Source organism: Perognathus longimembris, chromosome 24, assembly GCF_023159225.1.
Source record: "Perognathus longimembris pacificus isolate PPM17 chromosome 24, ASM2315922v1, whole genome shotgun sequence".
Lineage (NCBI taxonomy): Eukaryota > Metazoa > Chordata > Mammalia > Rodentia > Heteromyidae > Perognathus > Perognathus longimembris.
Window position 1 is genome coordinate 4,998,623 of NC_063184.1, and position 15,371 is coordinate 5,013,993.

Here is a 15,371-nt window from a genome sequence, read left to right on the forward strand (position 1 = left end):
TCAAGAGGCATTGTACATGTTGATACAGTGTGCAATAATTTTAAAATTTATTTATTTTCAATTAGTAAAAAAAAGTCATGTCTTCTGCTTTATTCACATGGTTACATAACGGACATCATGACTGGGATTATGATGGATTAAAATCTTCTCATTCATGCAACATCCTGTTTTTGTTCCCTTCAGCTAACCTCTGGGCCATATGATTATGCCCTAAGTGACAAAAACAAGTTTCCTGGTCTCTATCAGATGGCCCCAAAGGATACATCATTAGCCAGTGCCATGGTCTTATTACTGCTTCACTTCAGCTGGAATTGGGTGGGACTGATAACCTTACAAAATGAGAGTGGTTTTTGGATTATTCCTGCTTTGAAAGAAGAAATGGCCAAGAACAGAGTTTGTGTAGCCTTTGAGGTAGCATTATCAAACCAGTCTATGTTAAATGATGTGAAATTCATGGCATATTATAACCAGATTAATAAATCTTCAGCAAATGTTGTCATCATATATGTTGATAATGAATTCCTACTATACTTAATGACATTTCTTGAGCAATTTTTAATAAAAAGCAAGGTTATAATCATGTATTCAGAGTGGGATTTAACCATGGGAAAGAGATATTTCATGCTAGGCTCATTCCATGTACCTCTCATTTTTACACACCATCACCCAGATGTTTCTGGATTCACAAATTTTGTAAAGGCAGTTACACCTTCCAAATACCCAGAAGACTTTTTCCTTGCTAGGCTGTGGTTTCTCTCTTTCAATTGCTCAGATTCTGAGTCTGATTGTGTAACAAGGGAAAACTGTCCACATGATGCCTCCTTGGATTGGTTGCCTGGGCACATTTTTGACATGACGATGTCTGGAGACAGTTACAATATATACAACGCTGTGTATGCTGTGGCCCAGGCTCTCCATGAGAAGCTTCTTCATCAAACAGAATTACAAGCAATGGGAAATAGGAAAGGGATCGTGCCTTCCCCTGAACAGGTAAAGCCTTCTGGATTGTAAGACAAACACCAAGAAGAAAGTCACTTTGTAGAGCTGTTTCTTACTGTATGAAATTAAATAGTTCTGGGTCTTTCCAAAACTCCAGATTCTATACTTTTTAAAATGTTTGTGAGATTATCGACACATATGTTCGTGTGCCCTTCAGGAAATCAGGCTTGTTACAAGAATAAGATATATTCCATGTTTCTAAAAGAAAAACATTATTTTTGCCAGTCCTGGGGCTTGAACTGAGGTCCTGCATACTGTCCAAGGCTTCGTTTTGCTCAAGGCTAGCACACTACCAGTTGAGCCTCAGCACTACTTATGGCTTTCTTTTTTTAGGTATGTGATGCTGAGGAACTGAACCCAGGGTTTCATGTGTATAGGGCAAGCACTCTACCCCTAGGCCATTATTCTCAGCCATCTAAAAATATTTTTAGCTACAAATATCCCCAACATGTTAATAATTAATGTTAATAACAAAATCATGTTTACCTCTAACTTTCTTGTCATTCCAAATTATGACATCCTGTACCTAATTATCTATATTTCTCATGTTATGAAGGTCTGTTCCATTTTACATATTAAAATTTACCAATCTTGATATTCTCTACACTGACCGCAGGACCCTGAGAGTGAGTGCTGCCTCTGCATTGTCTGTACTAGGTAACTCACTGCCCTCCCTTCCAGTCATAGCCCTTTTCCTATCTTCTGGGTACTTCTTACAAACTCTGGTGCTCCCTGGGTGAGATCCATCTCCTTGAGAGAGAATCCCATGTACTTAACTCCTGTTTTGCCAAACTTACTTGTGTCTTACACATCTTTTTCTTCCAAATTTTTTTCACTAACACTAGTTTCCAGACTTAGAACTGGGTAAACATTTCTTCATAAGTCCATTTTTTGGCCTTTCTTCCTGACAGACTCACATTCTAAGAACTCCTACTCTACCGTCTGAAATCCCCTATAAACTCAGATGAAACCTCATTCGTTCTCACCAAAGGGGAGAAACTGACACTTCTAACACCTCAATTTACACCATTCCTTTCTTCTCTATTAAGAAGTGTTCTTAACGAATGTTCAAGGACATATCCTGTCTGAAACTAAATATCAATCTTGTAACTTTGAATAATCCCCCAAAGAGCACACTTTGCAACATCATTTTATACATTCGATTTTGGAAATGTCCCCTGGTGAACATAGGTGGTATCATTTCCTTTTCTTTGTAATATGTCATACAGTCTGAGAATTACTGTAGTGAATCTAGCCATTAACAGACACTCTAGTTGAGGGGCAACTCCATTAGGCAAACCAGCCATAATGGCCTGTGATAATACCCCATTCTTTCTCTTTTCTAAGCTTCCCTCTTTTCAAGACAATCATACTATAATCATCAAGACAAAAATGTTCCTAGTTGTGTTTTCCTGCTTATCCAAGCTGTTAGCTAATACAATGGAAAAATATACGGAGCAAGCATAGATGCTAAGCCACAATGGGAATTGATAATTAGTCCATCCATTCTCTATCATCATAGAATATTTCATCCCCAACAGGAACATTATTAATCTAATTATTTAATATTAATTGCAATAATTAAAATTATTAAACTATAGCTTTTTAGCAGGTACCTTGTTTCCAAACTTAACTTGTAGACATAAATAATGAGTGTTTCTTTCAAACCATAAAAGTAGCAACTACCTGTGGAAATAAGACTGATAGGTCCCATGCTTGTGAGACCCTTGTGTGCAAACCCTGCCTGCTAACATACCTAGCATATGTACCCTGCTGTTTCCTGGACTGCCCAAAGGGACCTTGGTGACAACCTTTTCCAGAGGAGATTGCTAACTATAGACAGATATGATGAATGCCATCTAGAGGCCCCAAGGTATAGTGACCAAAGATCACATTGCCTGTGCAAGCTTGTTCATCTACTCTTAGCTAAATAACAAATAGCAAGTGGTGGAGGCTCTAAAAAGAAAAGAAAGAAAATGAATAAATAAAATTTATCAGTCTCAAACTATAGACATTCATAAAAATAGTGGAAAAATGTAGTTAGGTGTCTGAGAATTGCCTCACTCATGATTATTTACATGGAATTGGTTTCTCTTGAAGCCTTTTATTTCCTTGCTGATTGACCAGGATTCAGAAAGATTTTTTTATTCCTCCATAGATTTTCTTCTAGGATATTTCTTTATATGTCTCTTCCATTCTTGAATTCTGAATGAGAAATTTAAGGCAATAAAGAGCTTCTCTTAGTGCAGGTTTTGCGTCTGAACTGTGGGATATACTTCATAAGACAACATATCTGTTTCAGCTACATCCTTTTCTGAAGAACATCTACTTTCACAATCCTGCTGGAGATCAAGTGCTTCTGCATGACAAAGGGAAATTGGATGCAGAGTATAACATTATGAACATTTGGAATTTTCCAGAAGGTCTTGAACTTGAAGTGAAAGTAGGAAAGTATTCTCCATATGCTTTACATGGCAATCAATTATCTTTATCAGAAGACATGGTAGAGTGGGCCATAGAGACTACAGAGGTGTGTTGGATCTAAACATAATGAGTTTAAAGACATATAAGCAAAAAAAAATTCACCCTTGACATTTGCAGCTAGTTGGATGTCAGCATCTTACTTCTGTCATACTAGCTAATTACCTGGCTGAGATCTGAAAATCTGGTTGAAAGCCTGTGTAACTCTATGTCCATTAAGTGTTGGTAAAGCTTGAAGTGGAGCTCTGGGTCAAGCATTAGAGGGATAACCTTAAGGAACAATGCTCATATAGACATAATAGGCTCTCATTTCAAGAGGTAGTTCTAACACATACACAAAAATGTATTCCTTGTATGATCACTTAACTGAAGTCTTACACATTTAAATATTTCTATTTAAGAAATTTTATTGACTGACTGTTGAGCAGGAGAGGAACAAAATAAATAAAGATGGCTGGGTTCTGGTGGCACCTGCATGTAATCCTATCTACTCAGGTGGTTGAAAACCTCTGATCTAAGATAACAGTCTGGGGCTGGGGATATGGCCTAGTGGCAAGAGCACTTGCCTCGTATACATGGCCCTCGGTTTGATTCCCCAGCACCACATATACAGAAAATGGCCAGAAGTGGCATTGCGGATCAAGTGGCACAGTTCTTGCCTTGAGCAAAAAGAAGCCAGGGACAGTGCTCAGGCCCTGAGTCAAAGGCCCAGGACTGGCAAAAAAAAAAAAAAAAAAAAAAAGTTGTACTTTGGTTTCTCTTCAGATCATATAAATATTTCACCTTTTACTAAGATAACAGTCCGTTTAATGCTCATCTGGGAAGAAAAGTCTGTGAGATTCTTATTTGTATTAACTAGCACAAAGCTCAATTGGAAGCTTTGCTCAAGGGGTAGAATGCTAAAGTTAAGCAAAGAAATCTCCAAGGTAGTGACTAGAGTTCAAGTGTTCAAGAGTTCAAGTGACTGAGTTCAAGTCCCAGGAGTGGCTTGGGAAAAAAAAAAGTTTACAGTGTGTTTCAAAATATTTATTGAGAATTCTATCATAAAATCTAAATTGCATTTTTATTAGCACTTTTCATTGCTCTGGCAAACTACTGGAGCATACACCTTATGTGTTTTAAAGGTTTATTTTGCTCCATTATGGAAGTCCTATTTAGTGGTTGTTTGTCAGTTACTTAGGCATCTTTAGTGAGAGGAATCAGTGAAGGAGCCTGAGCTAAAAGAATATTCTTACTGTATGGACACTGGATTAAGAAGATATGATGGTTCTGCAGTTCACATAACCATGAAATGTAAGATCTGTGCATTGTCTTACAGCAGTCTACTAAAGATTCAAAGAAAATTTGTTTTACTGGGCTGGGAATATGGCCTAGTGGCAAGAGTGCTTGCCTGGCATACATGAAGACCTGGGTTTGATTCCTTAGCACCACATATAGAAAATGTCCAGAAGTAGCACTGTGGCTCATGTGTTATAGTGCTAGCATTGAAAAAAATGACAGGGACTGTGCCAGGGCCCTGAGTTCAAGGACTAGGACAGGCCAAAAAAATATTTTACTTACTACTCATCAGTCACAAATGAGAAGGAAACAACATATAATGACATGAAATCAAGGAAACTCCATTGAGCTGGCCAGTAGGACTTAGTTTCTCACCATTAATCTCTAACTTTTAAAGGAGTTGCAACTCTCAGTATTTCAAAAGTCTAGATAGAGCATAAGCCTTTTGTGGTATGATATGGAATCTATAACAGAACTCAATGAGAAGACCAGATTTCTGTACATACAATACAATTCGTAATGATCCTGTTCTTTAAAAAAAAATGGAATTTTGGGAATGTCAGCTAAAAGTCTGAATATTTATGGGCACATATCTTATTTCCCTCAGCCTCCTCATTCTGTCTGCAGTGAGAGTTGTGGTACTGGCTTCAGGAAATCTCCTCAGGAGGGAAAGGCTGTCTGTTGCTTTGATTGCACCCATTGCTTAGAGAATGAGATGGCTAATGGGACAGGTAAGTTCATGACCTAGGAAGAACATTATATATTCTCACTGTCTCTCCCAATGTCCCTGAATTTATGCAAAGCAAAAGTTGTTTATTAGAATTGTAGCATCAAAGTTTTTCTTCCTTTACTTGGTAATTTAATTGTGGCTATAAAAGACACCACTCCTTAAAAAAAAATGATGGAATCTGAATTATGTGTAGAATTATTTTTTCCACTCTCTTATACCAATGTTTGTTTAAGTAACATAAATGTAAGTTTAACATGTATCCTATTAAGTCGAAGCCTTGTTAAAGATAAGTCCTCCATTTTCTTTAAAATGAGTTTTAGAATACAAAGAAAACAGATATCTTGCACAGCTTTATTTCCTACTGCAATAGAACAAGGGCTGTGGGTTGCGTTTTGTGTAAAAATCAGGCAAGAGGTCATACTCAGCATGAATATAGAATTTCAAAGAGCAATTTGATTTTTGGTTTCCCACTGCTTTACAGGTGAGTAGCAATGGCAAATATAATCACTGCATGGAAAAGATAAGTGGCTCCCATTTATATTGGACAGAGACTTGTAGGGAAATACATGCCCTACTCTGCACACTTTTCGATGAGGGGTTGAGTAGTGCTCCCAAAACTGAAAATAACTATGGTACACTAAAAGGCATAAAAAAATATATTTTTGGATATTAGATATAGTAATGAGTAATAAATGTGATAGTCACTTATGGGAAAAAATAAATAAGAGAGAATGTGGGAATGTTTGTTGAAATATGATGAAGACATAAAATAATATTGAACATGTCTGGTAATATTTGGTTATGTTTACAATTAAGTTCAATAGTATTGACATGTTAGGATTATCAGTGTAGGAATTTCCTAATCTTCTTATAAGTAGTGAGAAGGGACTAATGGTTACTTGACTTCCTTAACAGATATGGAACAGTTTATGAAGTGTCCAGATTATCAGTATGCCAACACACAGAGAAACCAGTGCCTCCAAAAAGCTGCAAGTTTCCTGGCATATGGAGATCCCTTGGGGATGGCTTTGGCCTGTATGGCTATTTGTTTATCTACACTCACAGCTGTTGTTCTTGGGGTCTTTGTAAAATATCAGAACACCCCCATTGTCAAGGCTAATAACCAAGCTCTCAGCTATATCCTGCTCATCTCCCTCATCTTCTGTTTTCTCTGTTCCTTGCTCTTTTTGGGCCGTCCCAACACAGTCACCTGTATTCTACAGCAGACCACATTTGGAGTTGTGTTCACTGTGGCTGTTTCTGCTGTCTTGGCCAAAACTGTGACTGTGGTTTTGGCCTTCAAGTTCACTTCTCCAGGGAGAAGGATGAGGTGGCTACTGTTATCAGGGGCTCCTAACTTCATCATTCCCATCTGCACCCTGATCCAGGTGACTCTCTGTGTACTCTGACTAGTGAATTCACCTCCTTTCATTGACACAGATATACACTCTGAATATGGTCACATCATCATCCTGTGTAACAAGGGTTTCCTCTTTTTTTTCTATTGTGTCTTGGGATACCTGGTATTTCTTGCCCTTGCCAGCTTCACTGTGGCGTTCCTGGCCAGGAACCTGCCTGACATCTTCAATGAAGCCAAATTCCTGACCTTCAGCATGCTGGTATTCTGCAGTGTGTGGCTCACCTTCTTGCCTGTCTACCACAGTGCCAAGGGGAAGGTCATGGTGGCTGTGGAGGTCTTCTCCATCTTGGCTTCCAGTGCAGGGCTCTTGGGCTGCATCTTTGCCCCCAAGTGCTACATCATCTTGTTAAGGCCAGATAGAAATTTCCTGCACAGCTTCTGGGACAGAACCCGGACTAAGAGGAATCATCCGTCTTTGGATGAATCTTAGGTATTTGTTGAAGTGTAGAGAAATTGTATAGTATTTCCACTTTTTTCTATATATTTTTGGTTCATTATATTTTCTCTGTATATCCAATCATTTCCACTGGTATATATTCGCTGTTACTAGTTTTCTAATTGTGCTTTCTTAATAATTTGCACAAAATGTCTATTTTGCTGCCACTTTTAGATCTTGGACTTTAAGTCTGAGTACTGTCCCTGAGATTGTTTGCTTTTTTGTTTGTTTACTTTTGCTGTCTTTGTTTTTTGCTCAAAGCTAGTTCTTGAGCTATAGCTGCCATTTTGACTCTGTGGTGGCCTTTTTTTCACATTTTCAATCTGTTTTGTTGGATAATTCTCCCATATCCTCTCTGATTCCATTTCCTCTCTCTTTCTTTTCATCTCCTTTCTTCTTCCTCCTCCCTCTCTGATTTCTCTATATTGTTTTTGTTGTAGGGAGTACAGCTGACTCCATCTTGATTAGGGAAACATGGTAGCAATTGTGAAAATGAAGTTAAATATTCGCTCACCCTGACCCCCAAATTCTGCTTTTGTAAATAGCTTACTTAACTTGTTTCTTGCTTGCTGTACCCTTGTGTCAAATCCCTGCAACTATGCTGAGGTTTTACACTTATAAACCCCAGCTCAAGTACTGTTAGTTGTCACAGTTTTGGTGCCTGAGTCTGCACTGTGACCCTAGCCTGTCAGCCTGCTCTTTTTTAGGGTCACAGTTTCAACTCCTGAGTCTGTGCTGCATACCTAGCTGGTCAGTTTGCCTTTTGCTTCCCCAATAAATCCATCTTTTTGCATGAGACTGTCTCTGAGTGGTGGTCTCTCGGAGGTACATGGAATCTCCTCCCTCAAAGCCCGTAACAGTTTTAAAATTTCAGGAATGGGTTCCATATATTACAAAATACACTTCAATTTTATATCATAATTTGTTGTCTTTATGAAATAATAGCTGAACGAAGTAGAGATTCATAATAGTTTTTTGAATTTTCATTTAACAAATTGAAAAATATAATACATAGAAAGTTATATACATTTTATCTATGTCTATATACATTTTTTTGGTATCACCTGATGTTTTATCTACTGGTAGCAAATAAATGTTACATTTCTGATATTTAAATGTTATAAGAAATGCAATATTCCTTATTAAGCAGACAGAATTTTTGGGTTCTATACTATATTTAAAGAACCACATGACTACTAAGACACATGGTCATATAATAGCATGGCTTTCTACTCTCTTCTATGGGTCATTGCACCTTTATTTTTTCTGAAACTTGTATTCCTTTTTTAAAATTTATTTTTATATCTTTATTTCATTCTACTGAGGTTTTCAATTCGACATGTCAATTTATGAGTATTATGACATTTGTTTTCTACTATGTGAGTGTTTATATGATAACAATGAACTTTTATTGCTTTAGTTTTAAATTGGAATTTTTTGTCAAAAAGACCCCACATTGTGTATATATTCCTTTCTAAAAGTATACTATTTACTGTATATTCCTAAATTACTAGTAATTTTATTATGAGATGGTCAAATATTCAGTTTCTATTAAAGTTAACATTTTATCTTTCTTCTTGATTTAATAATTTTATCCCCACAATGGCATTTTTATTGAGCAGTAAAACTCTGATAACTCATTCAGTAGCAAGTTGTTAAGACTCATCACAGCATGAGAGATCCCCACCTATCCAGAACTTTTTATTACCATGCTGGTGATAAAAAAAAAAAAAAGACACAGCCAGTTACGGGTGGCTACCTGTAACTCTAGCTGTTCAGGAAGATGAGATCTGAAAATAGTGATTTACTGTCAGGCCAAGCAGGAAATTCATGATACAGTTATCTCCAATTAACCACCAGAGAACCAGAAGTGGAATTGCTGGTGAAATAGTTATAGTGCTAGCCTTGAGCAAAAGAGAGAACAGGGACAGCACCTGTGCCCTGAATTTAAGCTTCAACACCCTCTACCCATCCCCCCAAATGACTCAGGTAAGCAGTAAGTTCTTTCACAAAAAAATCCATAAAAAGAAAGATAGAAAAATCAAACGTGTTTTGGTGATCTGCAGAAAGATTAGAGAAAACCAATTTTAAAACACTCCAGAAGGTTTATTTGTAGTTTCTAAATAATCTAATGTCTACAAACCCATAGCAGATTACAGCAGGACTGGAAGATGCCAGACTATTGCTGCAGAACTCCTGATATTGTTGCTTGTAGGCCATGATGCTTCTTGTTGTCGAAGAAAATCCCTGGAAGGACCACTTCATAACTCCAGCTCTCTAGTAAACATTGGCTGCTACTTGTCCAGGTTCACAAAGGAGAACTACAAAGCAAATTATTTCCCCTAATATTAGGACCAAATATGACATACTCAAAGCAATGTTACCAGGAAATTTAAGCAAGGCACACATTTTTTGAGAGTACTTGCACCTCTCTTTAAAGTTTGCTGTTAAAATGAAGAATACACCATATATCTATGTTTGATAGAAGATAGCTGTTGAAAGTGAGGAGATACATTCTCTATTAGCCCTCTATTCTTCAAGAAAAGGTATGAACTACAGACAACGTTGTAGATACCAAAGCCATACCATGAAGCCATGGGAAACTGAATTATGCTACAATAGCTAGATTATGAGTACTGAAATTAAATAAAAAGCAGCCAGTTAAATGTAATTTGCCCATTATACTTATAGTTGGGAAGTAAATCTTACATTCTGACATATGTATTTTGAAGTACCGTGACACACACTCTGTTGGACATTCTTTTGTTTGTTTGTTTTTGTTTTTTTGCCAGTCCTGGGCCTTGGACTCAGGGCCTGAGCACCATCTCTGGCTTCTTCCCGCTCAAGGCTAGCACTCTGCTACCTGAGCCACAGCGCACCTTCTGGCCATTTTCCATATACGTGGTGCTGGGGAATCGAACCGAGAGCTTCATGTGTAGGAGGCAAGCGCTCTTGCCACTTGGCCACATTCCAAGCCCCTGTTGGACATTATTAATCAACCTCTCTCAAATCTTGTATCTAAAAAGAAAGAATTGTGAAAGATGTGATGTGTACTTCCTCTCCTTATTCCAACATGATTCCCTGCCTTGCTAAATGTAAAACTGTATCACTATTTTCTTAAAAGACAGACATTAAAAACATTTTGAAATTTTTGTGGGAAATATGTTACAATGTAGTACGAAACAGAGCCTTGCAAATTCATGACATTCACTAGTCTCCAAAACTTTAATTACAATAAAATTGTAATAAAGATTTGCCAAGAGGAAGGGCCCTGTGGCTCAAGTGTTAGAGATCTAGCCTTGAGCTGAAGAACTCTTGGATGGTGACTAGGCCCAGAGATCAATCCCCACAGGCAACAACAACAAAAGAAAGATTTTCCAAGAATGTTTTGTTCAGATGTAGTGATTATTGGAATGAACCTATAACTTTCAAATCTAGTTTAAACCTAGGGAAAAAAACACCCTTGAGTTTATGGTCTAAGTTTGGGTAAATAATTTACACTGAATTGGAAACATAAGGTATTTGCATCTTATGTTTTCTTAAAGAATGAAACACAGGAGACTTCCGGGAAGACGGCGGAGAAGCAGCAGAGCCCTAGCTGAGCTTTCTCTGACATCGCAGTTTTCTCACCCCATAGAAACTTTTACTCCTAGAAAGACAGCCGGAGTACGTTCTAACAGTACAGGGATTCTGACCAGGAAGGAAAAATCGATTTTGCTCGTCTGAAAACACAGATGTGAGCTCCAGGCGGCATCCCGCCGCCGCGCCAGTGCCGGCGCCAGCACAGCACCTGGCACAGCAATCCGCACTCTGTGCGGCTAAAGCACACACCATAGACCAGGGAGAAATCCTCCAGACAGCGGCTGAGCATGGACAATCTGAAATCGCAGAGAAAGCGTGAGTACCCCATGAAAGATAATCTCACTCGTGCCCACAGAGCAGCTTCTGGAAGGCAGCCATTTCCCCACTGCCAGAGAAAAGTGCCATCTTTGCCACTGGCATAGGGTCAGACCAGATTGGAACTAAAGCGGGCCTAGGGAAAGCAAGGTCAAAGGAGCCATCTTTGAAAAGGGCAAGAGGGCCTGACCAGTGAGAGCCAGCTCCGCCCTAGAGAATGCCCCCTGCCCTGGCAGAGGCAAGTCCTGGGCCTCGGCTTAGCCAGAAGTGCCCCGCCCTGCCCACCGGAATTTCTAAATTTAAAGCAATAGCGGCGAGCAGCTACCAGTGGCAAGGAAACACCAGACAGTCCCTGAGACAGTTAAAAGGTCCCATCACAGAGGAAGCCCAATTCCCATCCTGAAATGGAGCTGTATTCCATAGCCACCTCTGCCAAGGAAGCCTCCCTGCCCAGGAGGGAGCAGACTCCCCCTGGCCAGCAACTCTCATCTGGGTAAAACAGGCCAGAGGTGCCCAGCCCTTCTGAGTCCACAGCCTATTCAAAGCCAGGCGTCAAAGGCAGCGGTCCCACAGCAGAAAGAGGAGCCATGGTTCCTGAGACTGCTCACGTCACCATCTACAGAGGACGCCCAAGGCCTACCTGCAAGCTGTGCGAACCACATCGACCCAGGATTGCACCAGCAGGGGAGAAGGGTCAGAACAGATCTACCCCCTGCAAACTGAAATCAAGTCAAACCAGCCAATTAGGAAAATAGACTGCAGACCATCGCACAGAAACCAGAGACTGGAGAAAGACCATGCAAACAAGGAGGACTCCATTTTTTTTTCCTTTACAAACATTTTTTTTTTATTAATTGAACATAATTTTTTTTACAAGGTGTTGTGCAAAGAGGGTACAGTTACATAGTAGGGCAGTGTGTACATTTCTTGTGATATCTTACAGCCTGTTTTTCCATCCCTTGTCTAGGTCAGGTAGACACATGCAATATACAATGTATCAAGCACATATACAGTGTTCACAGACTTGGTCTCTACTGTCTCTCCGTCTCCCTTTGTTAACAGTCATATATCAGGGAGATCATGCCCCTTTGTTTTCTGTGTTCTAAGCTTGTCTCACTCAACATTATTTGTTCGAGTTCTGACCATTTCCCTGCGAATAACAGTATTTCACCATTCCTAATCGCTATGTAGTATTCCATTGTATATAAATACCATATTTTTTGGATCCATTCGTCTGTGGAGGGGCATCTGGGTTGTTTCCATATTTTGGCTATTGTGAATTGTGCCGCTATAAACATGGAAGTACAAATGTCTTTTTGATATCTTGGGTTTTGCTGTTTAGGATAGATGCCTAGGAGTGGTATGGCTGGGTCATAGGGTAGGTCTATATTGAGCTTTTTGAGAAACCTCCATACTGTTCTCCAAAGTGGTTGTACTAATTTGCACTCCCACCAACAATGGAGAAGGGTTCCTCTTTCCCCACAGCGCCTCCAGCATTTGTTGTTTCCTGAGTTCAGAGTATAGGCCATTCTAACTGTGGTGAGGTGGTATCTCAGGGTTGTTTTTATTTGCATTTCCGTTACTAGCAGGGATGTTGAGCATTTCCTCATGTGTTTCTTTGCCATTTTTATATCTTCTCTTGTGAAGTCTCTCTTTAGCTCTTTTGCCCATTTCCTAATAGGTTTATTGGGCTTGGAGGGGCTTAGTTTTTTGAGTTCTCTGTAGATGACCGATATCAGGCCTTTGTCTGTTGCTGTGCTGGTAAATATCCTTGCCCATATCGTTGGCTGTCTTTCTATTTTGGTGGCTATGACCTTAGCTGTGCAGAAACTTTTTAATTTGTAGTAGTCCCATTTGTTGAGTCTTTCCCCTATTTGTTGTGCCCCTGGGACTCTATTCAGGAAGTTCCTTCCTGTGCCTATAAGTTCCAGTGTCTTTCCTACTCTGTCCTTCAGTAGTTTCAAGGATTCAGGTCTGATGTTGAGGTCCTTGATCCATTTTGAGTTGATCTTGGTGCATGGTGATAGGCTTGGGTCTACTTTGAGTTTTCTGCATATGGCTGCCCAGTTCTCCCAGCACCAGTAGTTGAAGAGGCTATGTTTATTCCATTGTATGTCTTTAGCTCCTTTGTCGAATATCAGTTGGCTGTAAGAGTGCGGTTTTATTTCTGGGTCTTCAATTCTAATCCACTGGTCTTCCGATCTGTTTTTATACCAATACCATGCTGTTTTTGTTATGATGGTCTTGTAGTAGAGCTTGAAGTCTGGTATTGTGATACCTCCTGCACTATTTTTTTGCCTAGAATTGCTTTGGCTATTCTAGGTTTTTTGCTGTTCCAAATGAATTTATGGATTGGTTTCTCTATTTCAGTGAAGAATGTGGCTGGGATTTTGATAGTTATTGCATTGAATTTGTATAACAATTTGGGCAATATGGCCATTTTCACTATATTGATTCTGCCTACCCATGAGCATGGGAGGTCTTTCCATCTCCTTGTGTCTTCTTTGATTTCCCTTATTAGATTTTTGTAGTTTTCATTGAATAGGTCCATCACGTCCTTGGTTAAGTTGATCCCTAGGTACTTTATTCTTTTTTTGGCTACTGTAAATGGAATTGTTTCCATAATTTCCTTTTCTGTTTGTCTATTGCTGGTGTACAGAAAAGCTGCTGACTTTTGTGGATTGATTTTGTATCCTGCTACTTTGCCAAATTGGTTTATTAGGTGTAGAAGTTTGGGTACTGAGTTTTTGGGGTCCTTCAGATATAAGATCATGTCGTCTGCGAATAGGGATAACTTGATTTCTTCCTTGCCGATGTGGATCCCTTTGATGTCCTCCTCTTGCCTTATTGCTATGGCTAGGGATTCCAGCACTATGTTGAACAGAAGTGGGGAGAGTGGGCATCCTTGTCTTGTTCCTGAGTTTATGGGGAATGATTTAAGTTTCTCTCCATTTAATATGATATTAGCAGATGTTCTGTTGTATATGGCTTTTATTGTTTTGAGGAATGTTCCATCTATTCCTGTTCTCTCCAAAGCTTTTAATAGGTATGGATGTTGTATTTTGTCAAAGGCTTTTTGGGCATCGACTGAGATAACAATGAAATTCTTAATTTTAGATCTGTTTATGTGGTGAATTACGTTGATTGATTTATGGATGTTGAATTTTAAACTTTAAAAAAATATATTTTTTTAATTTTTTCACTTCAGAAACGTCGTTGGTTTTTCTTGTTTATTTGTTTTCCATTTTTACCGGTTTGTTTTATCAAGGTTTTTCTTTTTGTTTGTTTGTTTGGGTTATTCCTTTTCTGGTTTTATTACTTTTTATTTTATTTTTCTTTTTAAAATAATTTTTTTCTGTTTTGTACATCTGTCTTCCAGTATTTTTACTTTATTTCTCTCTTTGCATTCTCTTTCTTTAAAAATTACTTTCCTATGAATAACGCCTCCACTCTTTTCAGCTAACTCTCAATTGTCTATCATTTTAACCATGTTCTTTCTACTGATTCTACTCTTCTCCACATTTCCACGTCACTGAAACTAAACCAAAATCACCCCCCCCCCAATATATTTTACTCTATTATCTTTACTACCTTAAACTTACCCTCCTGACATAATGCCTGGACCTCCAGGTTCCAATGACTCCCAGTTATTGGATAGAGAATATCCCAGCTTAATAGGAATGAATCAAATGAGTTCATAAGAAAGCCAGTCCTAAAAGAACTTAATATAAAAACAATTATTGCTTATAGGCTAGTAACAGTAAATAAGTAACGACTGAATACAGGGCCCAGGATCGGTTGTTATATTGAAATTGTATTCTTTAGGAACACCAAATCTAATTTTATAGACAGGTATACAAGTTATCTGTATATAATTGTGAACTTGTAAGATTTACACAACAGTGCTAGGTAAGGGCTACTTTGGGTATTGAACGGTGCTCAAAGGTGCTGGTAGACTGGCATTCCCAATCCAAATGGGCAGAAGGAACACAAGAAAGATGGCAAACAATGAAGTCTTATCTACCACTCAAAAAAGCAGGAAGCAGAGCAGTCAATCAAAGACATAGAAGAGAACCGCCAAAATTCTCTGCAAAGTCTACTGATAAACATGATAAATGAAAAGTTCGAAT

At 38.7% G+C, this 15,371-nt stretch overlaps 1 pseudogene; it reads left to right on the forward strand.

Moving 5' to 3' along the window:
* Positions 1–7,338, forward strand: part of LOC125341327 — a 29,718-nt pseudogene extending 22,380 nt beyond the window's left edge.
* The last annotated feature ends 8,033 nt before the right edge of the window (positions 7,339–15,371 follow it).